Below are 12,667 nucleotides of genomic sequence, written 5' to 3' on the forward strand. Positions count from 1 at the left end.
ACTCTCTAGAAGCCATTTCGTTAGGCTTTTATTCACACTCGGGAAAGCATTAAATAATCCATGTTTCGATTCGCGTCTGCAGCAGCAATCTGTAAAGAAAAAACAAAGGGATATTTCAAATTGTGCTCAAATAGAGAAGAATCATAATAATAAATTCAAACCCGAACCAGTCTGACGAGAATGTATTTCGCTTGCCAAAAACAAGTGTCATTTCGCCAAATGGTCGATATTTATAAAAAAAAAAACAAAATAACAAACGAACAACAAAAATAAAACTGATACTACAATGAGACATCCATGGCGCCAAGCTACTTGTGTGACCACCGATGACAGTGATTTGACCCAATAGACATGAATGGTCATCAGACCTTAAGGCAGGCAGGCAGTCAGTCAGTGACGGCATGCTAATCTAAAAATAGCATTTGTTTCATTCATTGACAGATGGATAGACAACAGACCCCAACGCCAGACGTTGGTTGGCATCTCGTTAAGCCCACATAGTTGAGTTTTGCTAAGAAGCTTATACAATTCCAGCTCTACTCGGGGTATTTGCTGTTAACTGAAACCATATTTGGTAACATTTGACGTCTCATAGAGCTCTGCAGCAAACAACCTGCTTGCTTGCTTGCTTGTCATCATTGTATTAAGTGGGGAGGCGGAAGAAGAAGCGTAATATGGTATGTGGAGGTGGCATCTTAGGCAGTGGAGATTTTTCTATTTGTTGTTGTCTTAAATCAAATTTGCTTGAGGCTATGACTCAGTGTCATTGCCTGCCACTGTTCGACTTGTCGTTGTCCAGTTCTTGAGGGTGGGTCGATCGGTCAGTGTCGGCTAAGCAAGTAATGAGAACCTAATTCAATATTAAATAATCTTTTATTGGCATTTGTTGTTGTTTTCTGTTTTGTCATTGTTTTTGGCACGTTATTGTCGTTTCTTTATTTTGTGAAATAAATAAAAAACATCGATGACTTTGGTTGTTTGTGATTAGATAGATTTCTGGTTAGATTTCGAAATGGGATGATAGTGAATGTCATGACTGAGGCATATCATGATCAATTACAAGGGACATATTTGGAAATACGAACTGGAGAGATTTGAAAAATTTAGATATTTGTTACGAGGTGTATGGAAGGATTAAGGGTAGCAATAAATTTGTGCAATATTAAGATCAGACAGACAGCATAAAAACTCCTTGGTCTTGATTCAGGTGCAAAATGGCATATGTCAATCGATGTGGTTGCATCCTTTGCTATAATAACAATAATTAATATTTAGTGTCATGTTTATTTGCATTGTAAATTGTCAAGTGTGCGTGATTAATTTTTGTACTTCACTGTATTTACTTTGTAAAGCAAAAAGTGCTTCACAAGTTTCTTAAATTCTTTCAGTCAAAAACTTAATAGATTTGATTTCATTGTAAACATGCGCGCTATAATTAGTTTCTCCCGAAATGAGGAAAATTAAAATGTTCTTGCGTTTCGTTAGGACTTGTAGAACGTGTGTCTCTGTGTGTATGATTTTTGTTTTACTATTCTGTATTCAAGCAGCACTGATTTTCAGTAGAGCCATAGGAACACCATAGTCATCAATTAATTTAAGTACAAACAAAATACCGAACTTCGACAACGTACAAAATATTGGGCTAGCTGCTGTTAGCTTTTGAGTCATTAAAAAACAGAACCTGGTCATTAATGTCGGTTGTTGGGCAATCGGCACGGCGAATAACCTTGAGAAGTAACTTCATCCCCCATCGTGATGAAAGGCCAAATTACAAATCATTAAATGAAGACTAAGGTTCATCTATTGGATAGAATATATATTGTTTTTGTTATACATGAATCCGTTCATCCCCTTGGCCACTTGTTTAGCATTGCGAACCATATTTTTTTCTATCGCTCCAGCAAAGAAGACGTGAAATTGATGGGATGCCAAACAAATTCGTTCAAAGATAGAACAAAGTGTGCGTGAGATAGCCCACCGGGAGATATTCAATACTGTTGACTGGCAAAATGAATGGAATTTTAACATTTCAACCCTACCACAACAACAATACCAACAACAGAAATAACGACAGAGAATGTGAGAAAATTGAATTCTTAATTTTTATCTGCCACGCGTGTCTGTGAGTGTGTTGGTGTTAAGTGAGAATTTTTAAGATTTTTGTGTTTTTTGCCAAGGCAAGAATGATGAACATTAAAGAACTAAGTACTGAGGTAGGTAATCACTGTCGATATGTGAAGTTTTGTTATAACCGCATTTTAGCACGCACACCCACTTCCCCTATTCCATCAATCTGTTGATTAGTCAGCATCGAAGAAATACATACTCATATTTCGGCATTCTTTCAAATGGGTTATAATTATTTGAACCTTTGTCAAGATTTCTACACTCCAATTTAAAATTTATGTTAATTAATAAAAAAAAGTTTTTAAAAGCATAATTTGAGTACTGAGTTCTCCTAATCCATGTCAATTTTGCAGCTAGTAGTCGAGTTCTTTGACGGAAAATTAAATAATGAGCTTTCTTCCGACAATTATTCTCGAATTATTATGCGAGAACAATTGTCGTAATGTTGTCGTAATAATTGTAAAGTGTTGCAAAAAAATAATCTGAAAAATGTTCAAAGCAACAAGCCATAAAAATTGAATCGTGTTTTATCTATTTTTGTTTTTGCCATAAATCATTTCTTTTTTTCTGAGTCAAGGTAAATTGGTGCGTTCGTTGTCTCAGCCCTTCATTGATTGACCGAAGGACAATGAACAATTTTTTTGTTTTGTTTCATTTCCTTTTATTTTGTATAGATACGACCAATAGCAATATAGAAAACAATAAAGACAACGACCAGCTTTTATAAAGTGTCCTAGTTTTCGAGCCTAAGGACTTTTACTTCTACCCAATTTATTTGTAACACTTATTTTCCATGAGGTTGAAATACAAAAAACGCTGCCGTGGGCTTTTTCACCAGCGCCTAACTATGCTGTTGAGTCGAATGGGTGGTTACTCGATGTTGACGACGTTTTTTTCATCCGTTCTTTGGTACTCTGTCGACATAATTCGGAAGACAAATAGTCCTTGACCTGTATTTTCGTGACTGTACTTGTAGTTGTGGTAGTAAACTAGAGTAAAAATAGTTAATATTGTCTGTCGTTACTTTAACTATTTAACGTTTAATGGTTAATGACATTTCAATGCCTAGGGTGACTCAAAAACAAAAAAACAGGCTGGATTTCCAATAGAATTTATTTCATGGAAATATAGACGAACACCACACACACCCACCCACAAAAAATTTGACTAATGACATGGGGAATTATTAAATAAATTATTTCAATTTAAAATAATAAAAATAAACAATAATGACCCAAAAAATGTGCCATTTGATCTTGAAAAGAAAAATTTTTTGGAATTGGTGCTACATATGGTTGGAGTTAGGGAAACATTTGCATTTCTATATAAAACAAGTACTCGATATAAATAAATTGTTTTTTGAAAAAAATACACTTCCATTTTATTCAAATATGGAAAAGCTTTCCCTTTATTGAAAAGGAATGTGAAATATAGAAATTCATTTTAAAATAAGAAATAATAAAAAAAAACAATTTTCCATACATTGCCTATTATGCATAGCTTGCGGGCTTGCTGGCTGACAACGTATGGCAATGATTGAGGTGGAAAAACAAGTTTTCCATGCGGAGACTCTCTCTATAAAAAAATTCAATTTTCTTTCAGCATCAACAAACTAAATTTAATGACGTGGAAAAATATGCCTGATGGAATTGGATGAATGGATGATGGACGAGGTAATGGAGAGTGGATGCTTGGCAAAAGTTGAGAAAGCATAAAATTAATAATTTCAGCTGAGTTTTTATCCAACTCCAAGCAGAAAGAAAATTCACTAACACACACAAATACAGCAAGTACAAAAAATATGTACGTATGTCTGATATATTAAATCGATACATACATAAAATGTAAATTGAAATTTATTTCTTCAAATGCTACAAAACCATAAAAAATTCAAAACTATTAAAGAACTGTAAATAGTAACTAATTAAATTATATTTAAAAAAATACTAATTTTAAATTTGTAGCGTCTTACACATTCTGTTGCCTGGGAATGATGGAAGAAATATTGAACATTTTAGTTGCATGCTTGGCTGAATGTTCGTTCGATACACTCAAGGAACGAAGAAAATAACGACAATGTGAAAAATAACAAATTTTAATAGATTTTTAAATACAGCGAAAATAAAGTAAACGTTCAATGGGTCCTCTCACTCTCTGAAATGATGACCGGATGCAATGGATGACTGAATCGTGGCAAATGCTATGCGGTTTTACAACCACCATTACCACCAACAAGTAGTTTATGAAACGGGGCCCAGTCATATTAAATTTCAATGGACATTTTTCTCTCTAGACGACCCTCGAAGAAGATGTTTTCAAGTACCCAACAACGAAAATACAGAGAATCAGGGGTAGTTCGATTTTCTTTAAAATTTTCTTTCGAACGAGGAAAAAGGAAGGGAAATTTGATGGGCCAAACACATGAAAAATGACATGAATCGTTGTTTGTTTATAAATTTATGTTTTGTGAAAAATCGATAATTAGCCATGGGAAAGAGCCCTCGAAATGGGGGAAAAATGCAATGAAAACACAATCATTAGGTTCTTGGCATCTGTATTGGGGTGCAGTATTACGAGACTGTACTAAATCTTAAAAGAAAAACATAGTTTTTGTATTAAAAAATGTTAATACATGAAGTCTGATATTAAAAATTATATAAATAAAAAAAGTCTAAAAATATTATATTCCATTTTTAGTTTAATTTAAAATGAGAATATATTATATTCCAAGAAAAGGTAAAAAAAATATGTCTAATATATTAATACATGACGCCATGCTACAAATATACAAGGCAACTGCAAAACTACAACAAATACAATTCAACAACAACCAAATAGAAAATTGTTATTGTATGTAACACTGGTGTCAGATTGATAGATTTATAATTCAATAGCTTCCAGATATTTCCTCCAATTCAACCATTACCATACTCACACAAATCGCGTTGAAAATATCAATTAATATTGCAATCAGCTTAATATTGCAGTAACCTTGTATAATTGTACCATGACATGACAAAGAAGTTATAGTTGTCAAATTTTCTGTAATTTGGAGCTTCTTTAACTGAGACGTTTCTTTTAAGCCCTATATGAATAATTCGAACTGCATTGGCTAAAAGCTTTTTCAAATTTTAATAACTGATTGTTGTTCATTTTTTTCAATTCCTGAACCCGAGATCCTTTTTTGTAGAAACGTCATAAATTCCGATTTTGAAGGATTCAATCATAGCTGCACATCAGTCGAACTTTACGAATATTTTAACATACTTGTGTTACTATAGCTTCACAGACATTTATGAAAAAAAAACTTTTATTCAAATAAATATTTAAGTCGACATAAACATCGGTTGGATTCGAAGTCTAAACAATAACAGATTGTCTCCAAATTTGCAGAAAAGCATAACAACGCATGTATTATTGAAGGGCATTCGCAGTTCTATAACAAACTAGCTACAATACGAATAACCTGCATAGTTTTTACCTAATTAAAATGTCAACGAACTCACATAGAACACATAAAAACCCCCAGCAGATACTTAAATCTATTGTCATCACATTTATTTAACAAACCTCTTGAGAATATACATATTTGCCGTGTCATATCATACAATTGTGTTTAGCAAATACATTGTACATACATGTGTTTATGTCATCTAAACTGTTGAGAACACACGCACACACATTCCTCAGTTAGATTATTAGGCAATAACTATTATAATTATTATTAGAACCATTTTTTGTTATAAGAAAGAAAGATATTTTGCAACAAACATTTTATCACTCTGGCACATTTTGTAACATCTTTCGAGAAATAGAATTAAAAAATTGATGTCAACCTCTTTCCCGGATTAATTGGCCAACGTATCTACTACCTGACAATATTTTAAGAAGAGGTCGTCCATTTATACTTTCCTCTGTGGCATGCTAGTCATGAATGATATAGGAAAAACGTATGTTTGTATGTGCGACGTTTATTTTACTAGAATATCTGAAGGTCTCATTACACATATACACACACATTCTCTCTTATTAACCCTGCTTGCCGCCGTCTTACCTATGCTGCTGCTGACGCTACTACAGCTGGTGGCACACAATTGGGGTCAAATAAATATTAAATGTAAAGTCAAATGCGCGCAATGTACAATCTCAATCTCGGTATGGCAAAATGCTGCTAACCGGACAGACAAACACACACGCACACACAACCATAAGCGAGAAGGAGAACGGCGATGAATGAACATGGCCAACTAGAAAACCAAATAAACTCTGCACCAGATTGATGTATAAGGTCCAATAAACATAATGAAAACAAAAAAAAGAAAAAAACATTGAAAGCAAAATTGAAAATAATAAATGGAAAACAAAAACAAAATGCAGAAAAGCTTTACACATTCAAAAACAAACAAACAAAAAAGATGGTTGGACAGACATATTGCAATGCTCAGTATACACTTGTCAGAGTCTATGAATGGACATCAAGACTACCATTAACATTTTGGTAAAAACAAAAAACAATTGATGTCCCCACCTACCATAACCGAAATCATGAATGAAAACTTTTGCAAATCAAAAAAATAAGCGCGCATGCGTAGCGTTTTTGGTGGTGGGGCACGTCATGATTAACAACAACATTGTGCAGAATACTCAAATGTAAGCCATTCCATTTTTGTTCCATTGAAGGTTTGTCAGAGTATTGACAACAATCGTTGGAATTCCACGAACATGGAAATACGAGGTAGGTGCAATAATTAGCTGATGATATCTTCTTGATAATAGACTTTTGGTTGGTGGGATTTAATTATGATCGTTATGTTGTTAAAAAACCATTGATATTCAAATTCAAATTGAATTTATTTACTATTTATTGAGGTATAAACAATTGAAATTATTTTTTAACATCAATGAAATGCATTTGCTAGTGCAATTAAAATATCTTAAAGTCGTTTAATAGAACCATTCAAATCCTTGAATCGAAATCAAAAATGGTTTATAAAACTCTGAATATCTGCTGCTCCAAAACGGATACAGAATTCGGACTTAATCAGTAGCTGAAGTACACTTTCATTGTATTTTATTCCAATTTTTTCTTTCTAACCAATTATATAGCAACCCTCCTTCCTCCATGCATTGTACCTTGAAATAAAATTCAACATTTTTGTTTAGATTGCGTGCTGGCCCTTGGACTCGAGATAGATATTCAAAAGCAGCTGGCGACTGCCACGTTTTCAAGTTAATCATGTCCAATATTTTAAAGTTGTTTATTTTTATTCTTTTAATTTTTGTTTTTTCTCGTTTTAATTATTTTTGTTTTGCAAAATAATTTATTGGCCACGAGAAGATCGAGATTGTTTTAGCTCGAATTGAATTGTTTTGCGCTGGGCAGAAGACAGCAAGCAAAAACCAAATACGAACAACAAAATTAATTAAAAACAAACACAAACTTTGGTTGCGTATGAGCGTAATGAAATGTTGTTTTGGTATTTTTAAGCAGAACAACAACAACTACAACAAAATACAAAAATATAATTAAAACATTGCCAACTGAAAAGTAATAATAAAACAAGAAACCGAGAAGAGCTCACTCTCCTCCTTCCTCACTGCCGTTGACATTTGTGGGTTAAGAGATCAGGGTTGTTATGTGAATGTGAGATGGATGATTGTTTCAAATAGAAGTTTTCATGAATCACAACAAATAATTCTCGAAAACAAATACAAAAGATCTAACTTGACAACAAAAAAGCTTAAATATTTCATTTTTTATTTTTTATAATTTTCAGGTTAAGTTCATATCAACAAATTTAATCAATTTTGCCCTTTCAATATAATTTGAAACAAAAAAAAAAAAAAATTATTTAAATTTGAATTTGTTTATATTCTCATTCTTTAAAATTCCTCAAATATTTATTGTGAAAGAAAAATATATTCAAATAAATTGATTTTCAAAAATTTGTATTGAAAACCCCTCCCTATGGCAAAAGCTATTAGTGTCAGTTTATTTAACATTTATTATTTTTATTGTTATTGGTGTGTGTGTGTGTGTTTGTTTTTTTGTGGAAGAATATAAAGGAAAAAAAAAACACCGTTGAGTGTTTATGCAAAATTATTTTTCCACCATCAATAAATTATTTAATTTGTGTATAAAAATTGGTAATTTACCTACTTTGCATTGAATCGATTTATGGATTTATTTTAAACAAAAAAGAAAAATATGTTTCGCCTTCGTGCAGAGTTATTGAGAGATAGAGGGGGGAAAGAGCACGTCACATGTTGTCTGACGTATTAGTTAGTTGTTGTTCCCCACCCCAGTGGATTTTCGTTGGGGTGCTTCTTTCATGGTTGCTAATAAAAATTAAAAAAAAAAAATTCAACAACTTTTCCTTTGGAATGTAAACAAAAATAAAAGTCAAAACAACTGAAAATAGCTAGCAACGAGGTTTCAGTTTTCGCTTGTCGCTACATATTCGTTTTTACAATTTGAAATTTTGTGTGGCATATTATTTTTGAAAAGCCTCCCAAGACAGAGAATTGTATGCTAATATCTAATATTTAATAAATATTTTAGTAGCAATTTTTATTTTTAAATAATATATTATTTTTCAGAAGAAGACGCGCAGTATAAAAAATAATACATTTTATTGCAATTCTGTTCTAGTTAAACCATTTCAGAGTAGAAGATTTTCGTTCGTTCTCAGATTTTTTAAAAAAGTCCAACAATTCCTTAGTTTTTGGGATGCAGAAAAAATTGCGTTCTAGCTAATTGAACTTTTCGACTTTTAAAAATCGAGAATTTCCAACATAAAAAGCCCATAAACAAACAAAATTCTGATGAAAAAAATATGGATCGATTTTGTGCAAAGAAAAAAAACACATTTTTTTACGATTTCCCAGCAGTAATAAACAACAAAATTACAACAATACAAACAGAAATGGTGGCCTCTTAAAATCCAAAACAGAAAAAAAAACATTTAATGTGATAAACACCCAAGGAAAGTCAGTGTTTGGAGCAACGATAGTGTCAAGAAATTCTAGCAGTACCGAACAGAAATTGTTGCCCATTCTTCTCCTGTTGGATATGCGGATGTTTTCTTTTTTATTATTTTTTAGCATGACGCATATTTCCGTTTCTTTTTTAAAGATTTTGTGTTTATGGGGTTGTTGTAAAAACAAACAAGAACAACAATAACGAAAAAAAAACACGACAATGAATGAAAATTACAATGTAATTGTTTTACAATAAAACAGCAGCGGCAACAACAAGTAGAACAAAACATTAACAATGGAACTGGAACATTAACCAAACCAACCGGCAGAAGAGGAAGAACAACTGGAAGAAATATTAACTCTGAATTTTCACACCGGAATATTTATTTCAACAAAAAGTACAACGATGACGTTGACGACGGTGGCGGCGGTGGCTATGCCTGACTGGGCATTAATGTTGACTGAATGAAGTTTCGAGAGGTATTAAATACATTAAAGGGACATAATAATATAATGCCGACGGTGGGAATATATGTGTTATTGTAATTTTTGCAGAGGGTGGAATCAATAAAGATCCAAGAAAATTAAGAGGAAGAAAGGAAATTAAGTTATTCAATTTATATGAATAAAAAGGAATGAAGTTTTATATAATCACTTTTTATAAATACACGGAGAAAAATGAAATGTTTTCGTTCTTCCACATCCCGAACATCAGAATGTTTAACGAAGTGAGGGGAATCTCTATGAAGATGCTAGAGCAAATACAAAACATATGATTTAAAATGTCTCAAGGAATAATCGGGAAATACATATCCCTAACACTCTTTCTTAAATCCTTAACGCTGTATTGGTGGTGAGATTTAACACCTGGTCAACCCATGCAACAGTTTTCGTTTCATTGACAAACAACGAAGCATACAACAAATTGTTGCAATAATACATTATTTAATCACCAACAACAGCACTGTAGAATAAGGAAGCGGGGACAGCAAACAAGGGAAGTCGAGAGACCGTGAAATATCATTGTTGAAGCGGATGCAATTTGAAGTTGGATACAAACCATTCATTAAATCGCAATATCTGGGCATAAGGTAAGAGGCAACAACAATATCATTTGGATAAGCATTGAAGTTGCAAGTCGGACAGATAACATTTTTTCTTCAATTTTAACATTTTTAAAGCAGTTCAACAATAATCAAATAAATAAAAAAAACTAGACTTTGCATTCCATGAACTGCATTTGACTTTAATCCGAATACAAGTCAGAAGTTGTGGCATATTGAATTTCTCTGAAGGATATTTTGGAGTGTCATTGTCATAGACTATCTTCAAAATAATAATAATAATACGAATAATAGAAGAAGAGAAAACAATAATAACAATGGATGTGGAGTACATGAAGAATTTTCAAGAAGGATCACTTGCTATGGGTAGAAGATATTCATGAACAGATTCAAGAACTGTTGACATCCATTGTTCCATTGTTGTTCTGCCTTTGGCATCTTCAATTTTTGCAGGGCATTTTTGCTTTGTTGAAGAAAGAATATTCTGGACTTATTAAAGGGAATGCAGATGAAAGTCAGTGGTTTTATAAAAATAAAACACCAACATAATCTATCAGAATCATAAAACTTTAACAGTTTATATAATAAACGTAGTCCAAAGGGCAATCTCTGCAGCTGCAATAATTTTGAATCTGGGAACCATTGCTTTAAAAACTTGGTTTGCTTCTCAAAGTTAAACCTAACCAAATATCAAATTCCCACAATGGTTTATCGACAATTACCCATTGAAAATCATTTTTGGAATCAATATTGAAGAAACTCGTTCGATATTTGTTCCATCAGGGTGTTATTAGCTTCAAGCTGCATATCAAGCGGCGCCACATCCTCTTAATTTATTGTGAGCGTGTTTTTATTTGTCGTTGTTGTATTTGTGTTGTTATTTTATTTTATTTTTTTTTTGTGGTTATCATTTTACTATCATTGTTGGTTTTTATAGACATTGTTTTTGTTTTGCTGGGGTTGTCTGTAGCTGGAACCATTGTTTACCCAGAGCTATAATATGTATATGAACATGTATGTGTAAAAATGTATGTAGTTGGGCTGAAATAAAAAAATAATACATTTTTTTGTAAATTCTTTTGACACAGTGACTGATGATGCAGTGGCAACGCCATCAACACCAAGAAACATCCATCCAACAAGCAAAGGCAACCGTACATCATCCATAACATGCAACAACCACAACTGTGTGGCAGCAACATGAAAAAAACAACATCCACAATATTATTGTGAATGTTTGTATCACATTGTCGGGCTGGCTGGCTGACGGACCGACCGACCGACTGGTTGATATCAGCAGTCAGGCACAGCACAACAAATGATAGACCCCGAAACAAGAAACGATGAAAACAAAAGCAGCTTGCCTCGCCACATTGTTTAAAGTTTCTACTCCCCAATTCACTCCTATTTCTAACAGGAATACTCAGACATACGAAATATGCATATGCATATATGATGTGTGGTGTGGCGGGTGTTGTAGACAAGGGACAGAGGAATTTGTCGTTTTTTGTTCTTTCATTTTAAAGTTTCCCATATATGAACCCAACCGAAATGGGGGGAATTCGACAATAACAACAAAACCACAACAACGCAACACCAGCGGCAGATGTTGGTTGTTTTGCGGCTGCCCGTGGAGCACCAGTTCCATTTCTTAGTCATTTTGACTAGTTTGCATAGTTGGGGTGTTTAAGCTGGTGATTTTTGTTTGATGTTGTTGTTCTTGTTGCCTTTTTGTATCCCTACATCCCTCCCATTTTGATTGATGATGAATTTTAAAGCAACAGTGACACAAATGAAACAATAAAACATAAAAAACGTCATTGATAGTGAGTTAATTTGAATGGCTGATATGTTTCGGAGAGTGTATAGAGCTGTGTCTGTGTGTGTGTTGTGGATGTGGTGTCATTTTCCCTCGGGCTTGAGAATTTATTTATTTCCTTTTTTGTCAAAAAATGTGGCATATGGCATCCATTTGCCAAGACAACATTTGTAGTTTCATGCTCAACATTGATGACCACAATAGAAAGAAATATTTTGATACAAAATTCATATATAAAACAAAAAAATTACAATAAATTTGTAATTTATTAACAACTCAATATTAACTATTGAGTATGTTTAGATTGTTCAAAATATATTAAGTTTGTTAAAAACTGAGTTAATTTGCAAAGCAAATATCCGTTGGTCCTTCCAAATTTAAAAGAAAAATGCTATTTTAAATTGAAATGTTTCCATTAACACAATCATTTCCCATGTGCATTTTTCGCTTCAACATTTTAATAAATCGCTTATCTAATTAATGGAATATGCTCATGGTAGCTCCCAGCTTAATTATTATCCGCTACATTGCTGGCACGGGGAATAAACTGACCAAAATACCATGCGTCCGCCATTCGTTGTTTGGTCAAAAACTCATTTTAATTAATGAAGTGATTATGCAAACAAAGCAAAAAATAGGAGGTAAGTATAACCACATAAAGCTGTTAAAAGTGCTA

The 12,667-nt window shown here is 32.9% G+C and overlaps 2 protein-coding genes across 2 annotated transcripts in view; one reads left to right on the plus strand and one right to left on the minus strand.

The window, feature by feature from the left end:
* The window catches only part of LOC133335168 (uncharacterized), a 400,201-nt gene that overhangs the window by 371,018 nt on the left and 16,516 nt on the right, over positions 1–12,667 (minus strand). The window lies entirely within an intron of this gene.
* Positions 1–12,667, plus strand: part of LOC133335151 (laminin subunit alpha) — a 607,777-nt gene that overhangs the window by 270,589 nt on the left and 324,521 nt on the right. The gene's annotated exons all lie outside the window — the stretch shown is intronic.

This window comes from Musca vetustissima, unplaced genomic scaffold (assembly GCF_032173495.1).
Source record: "Musca vetustissima isolate MV318-11 ecotype Yass unplaced genomic scaffold, APGP_CSIRO_Mvet_v1 utg1735, whole genome shotgun sequence".
NCBI lineage: Eukaryota > Metazoa > Arthropoda > Insecta > Diptera > Muscidae > Musca > Musca vetustissima.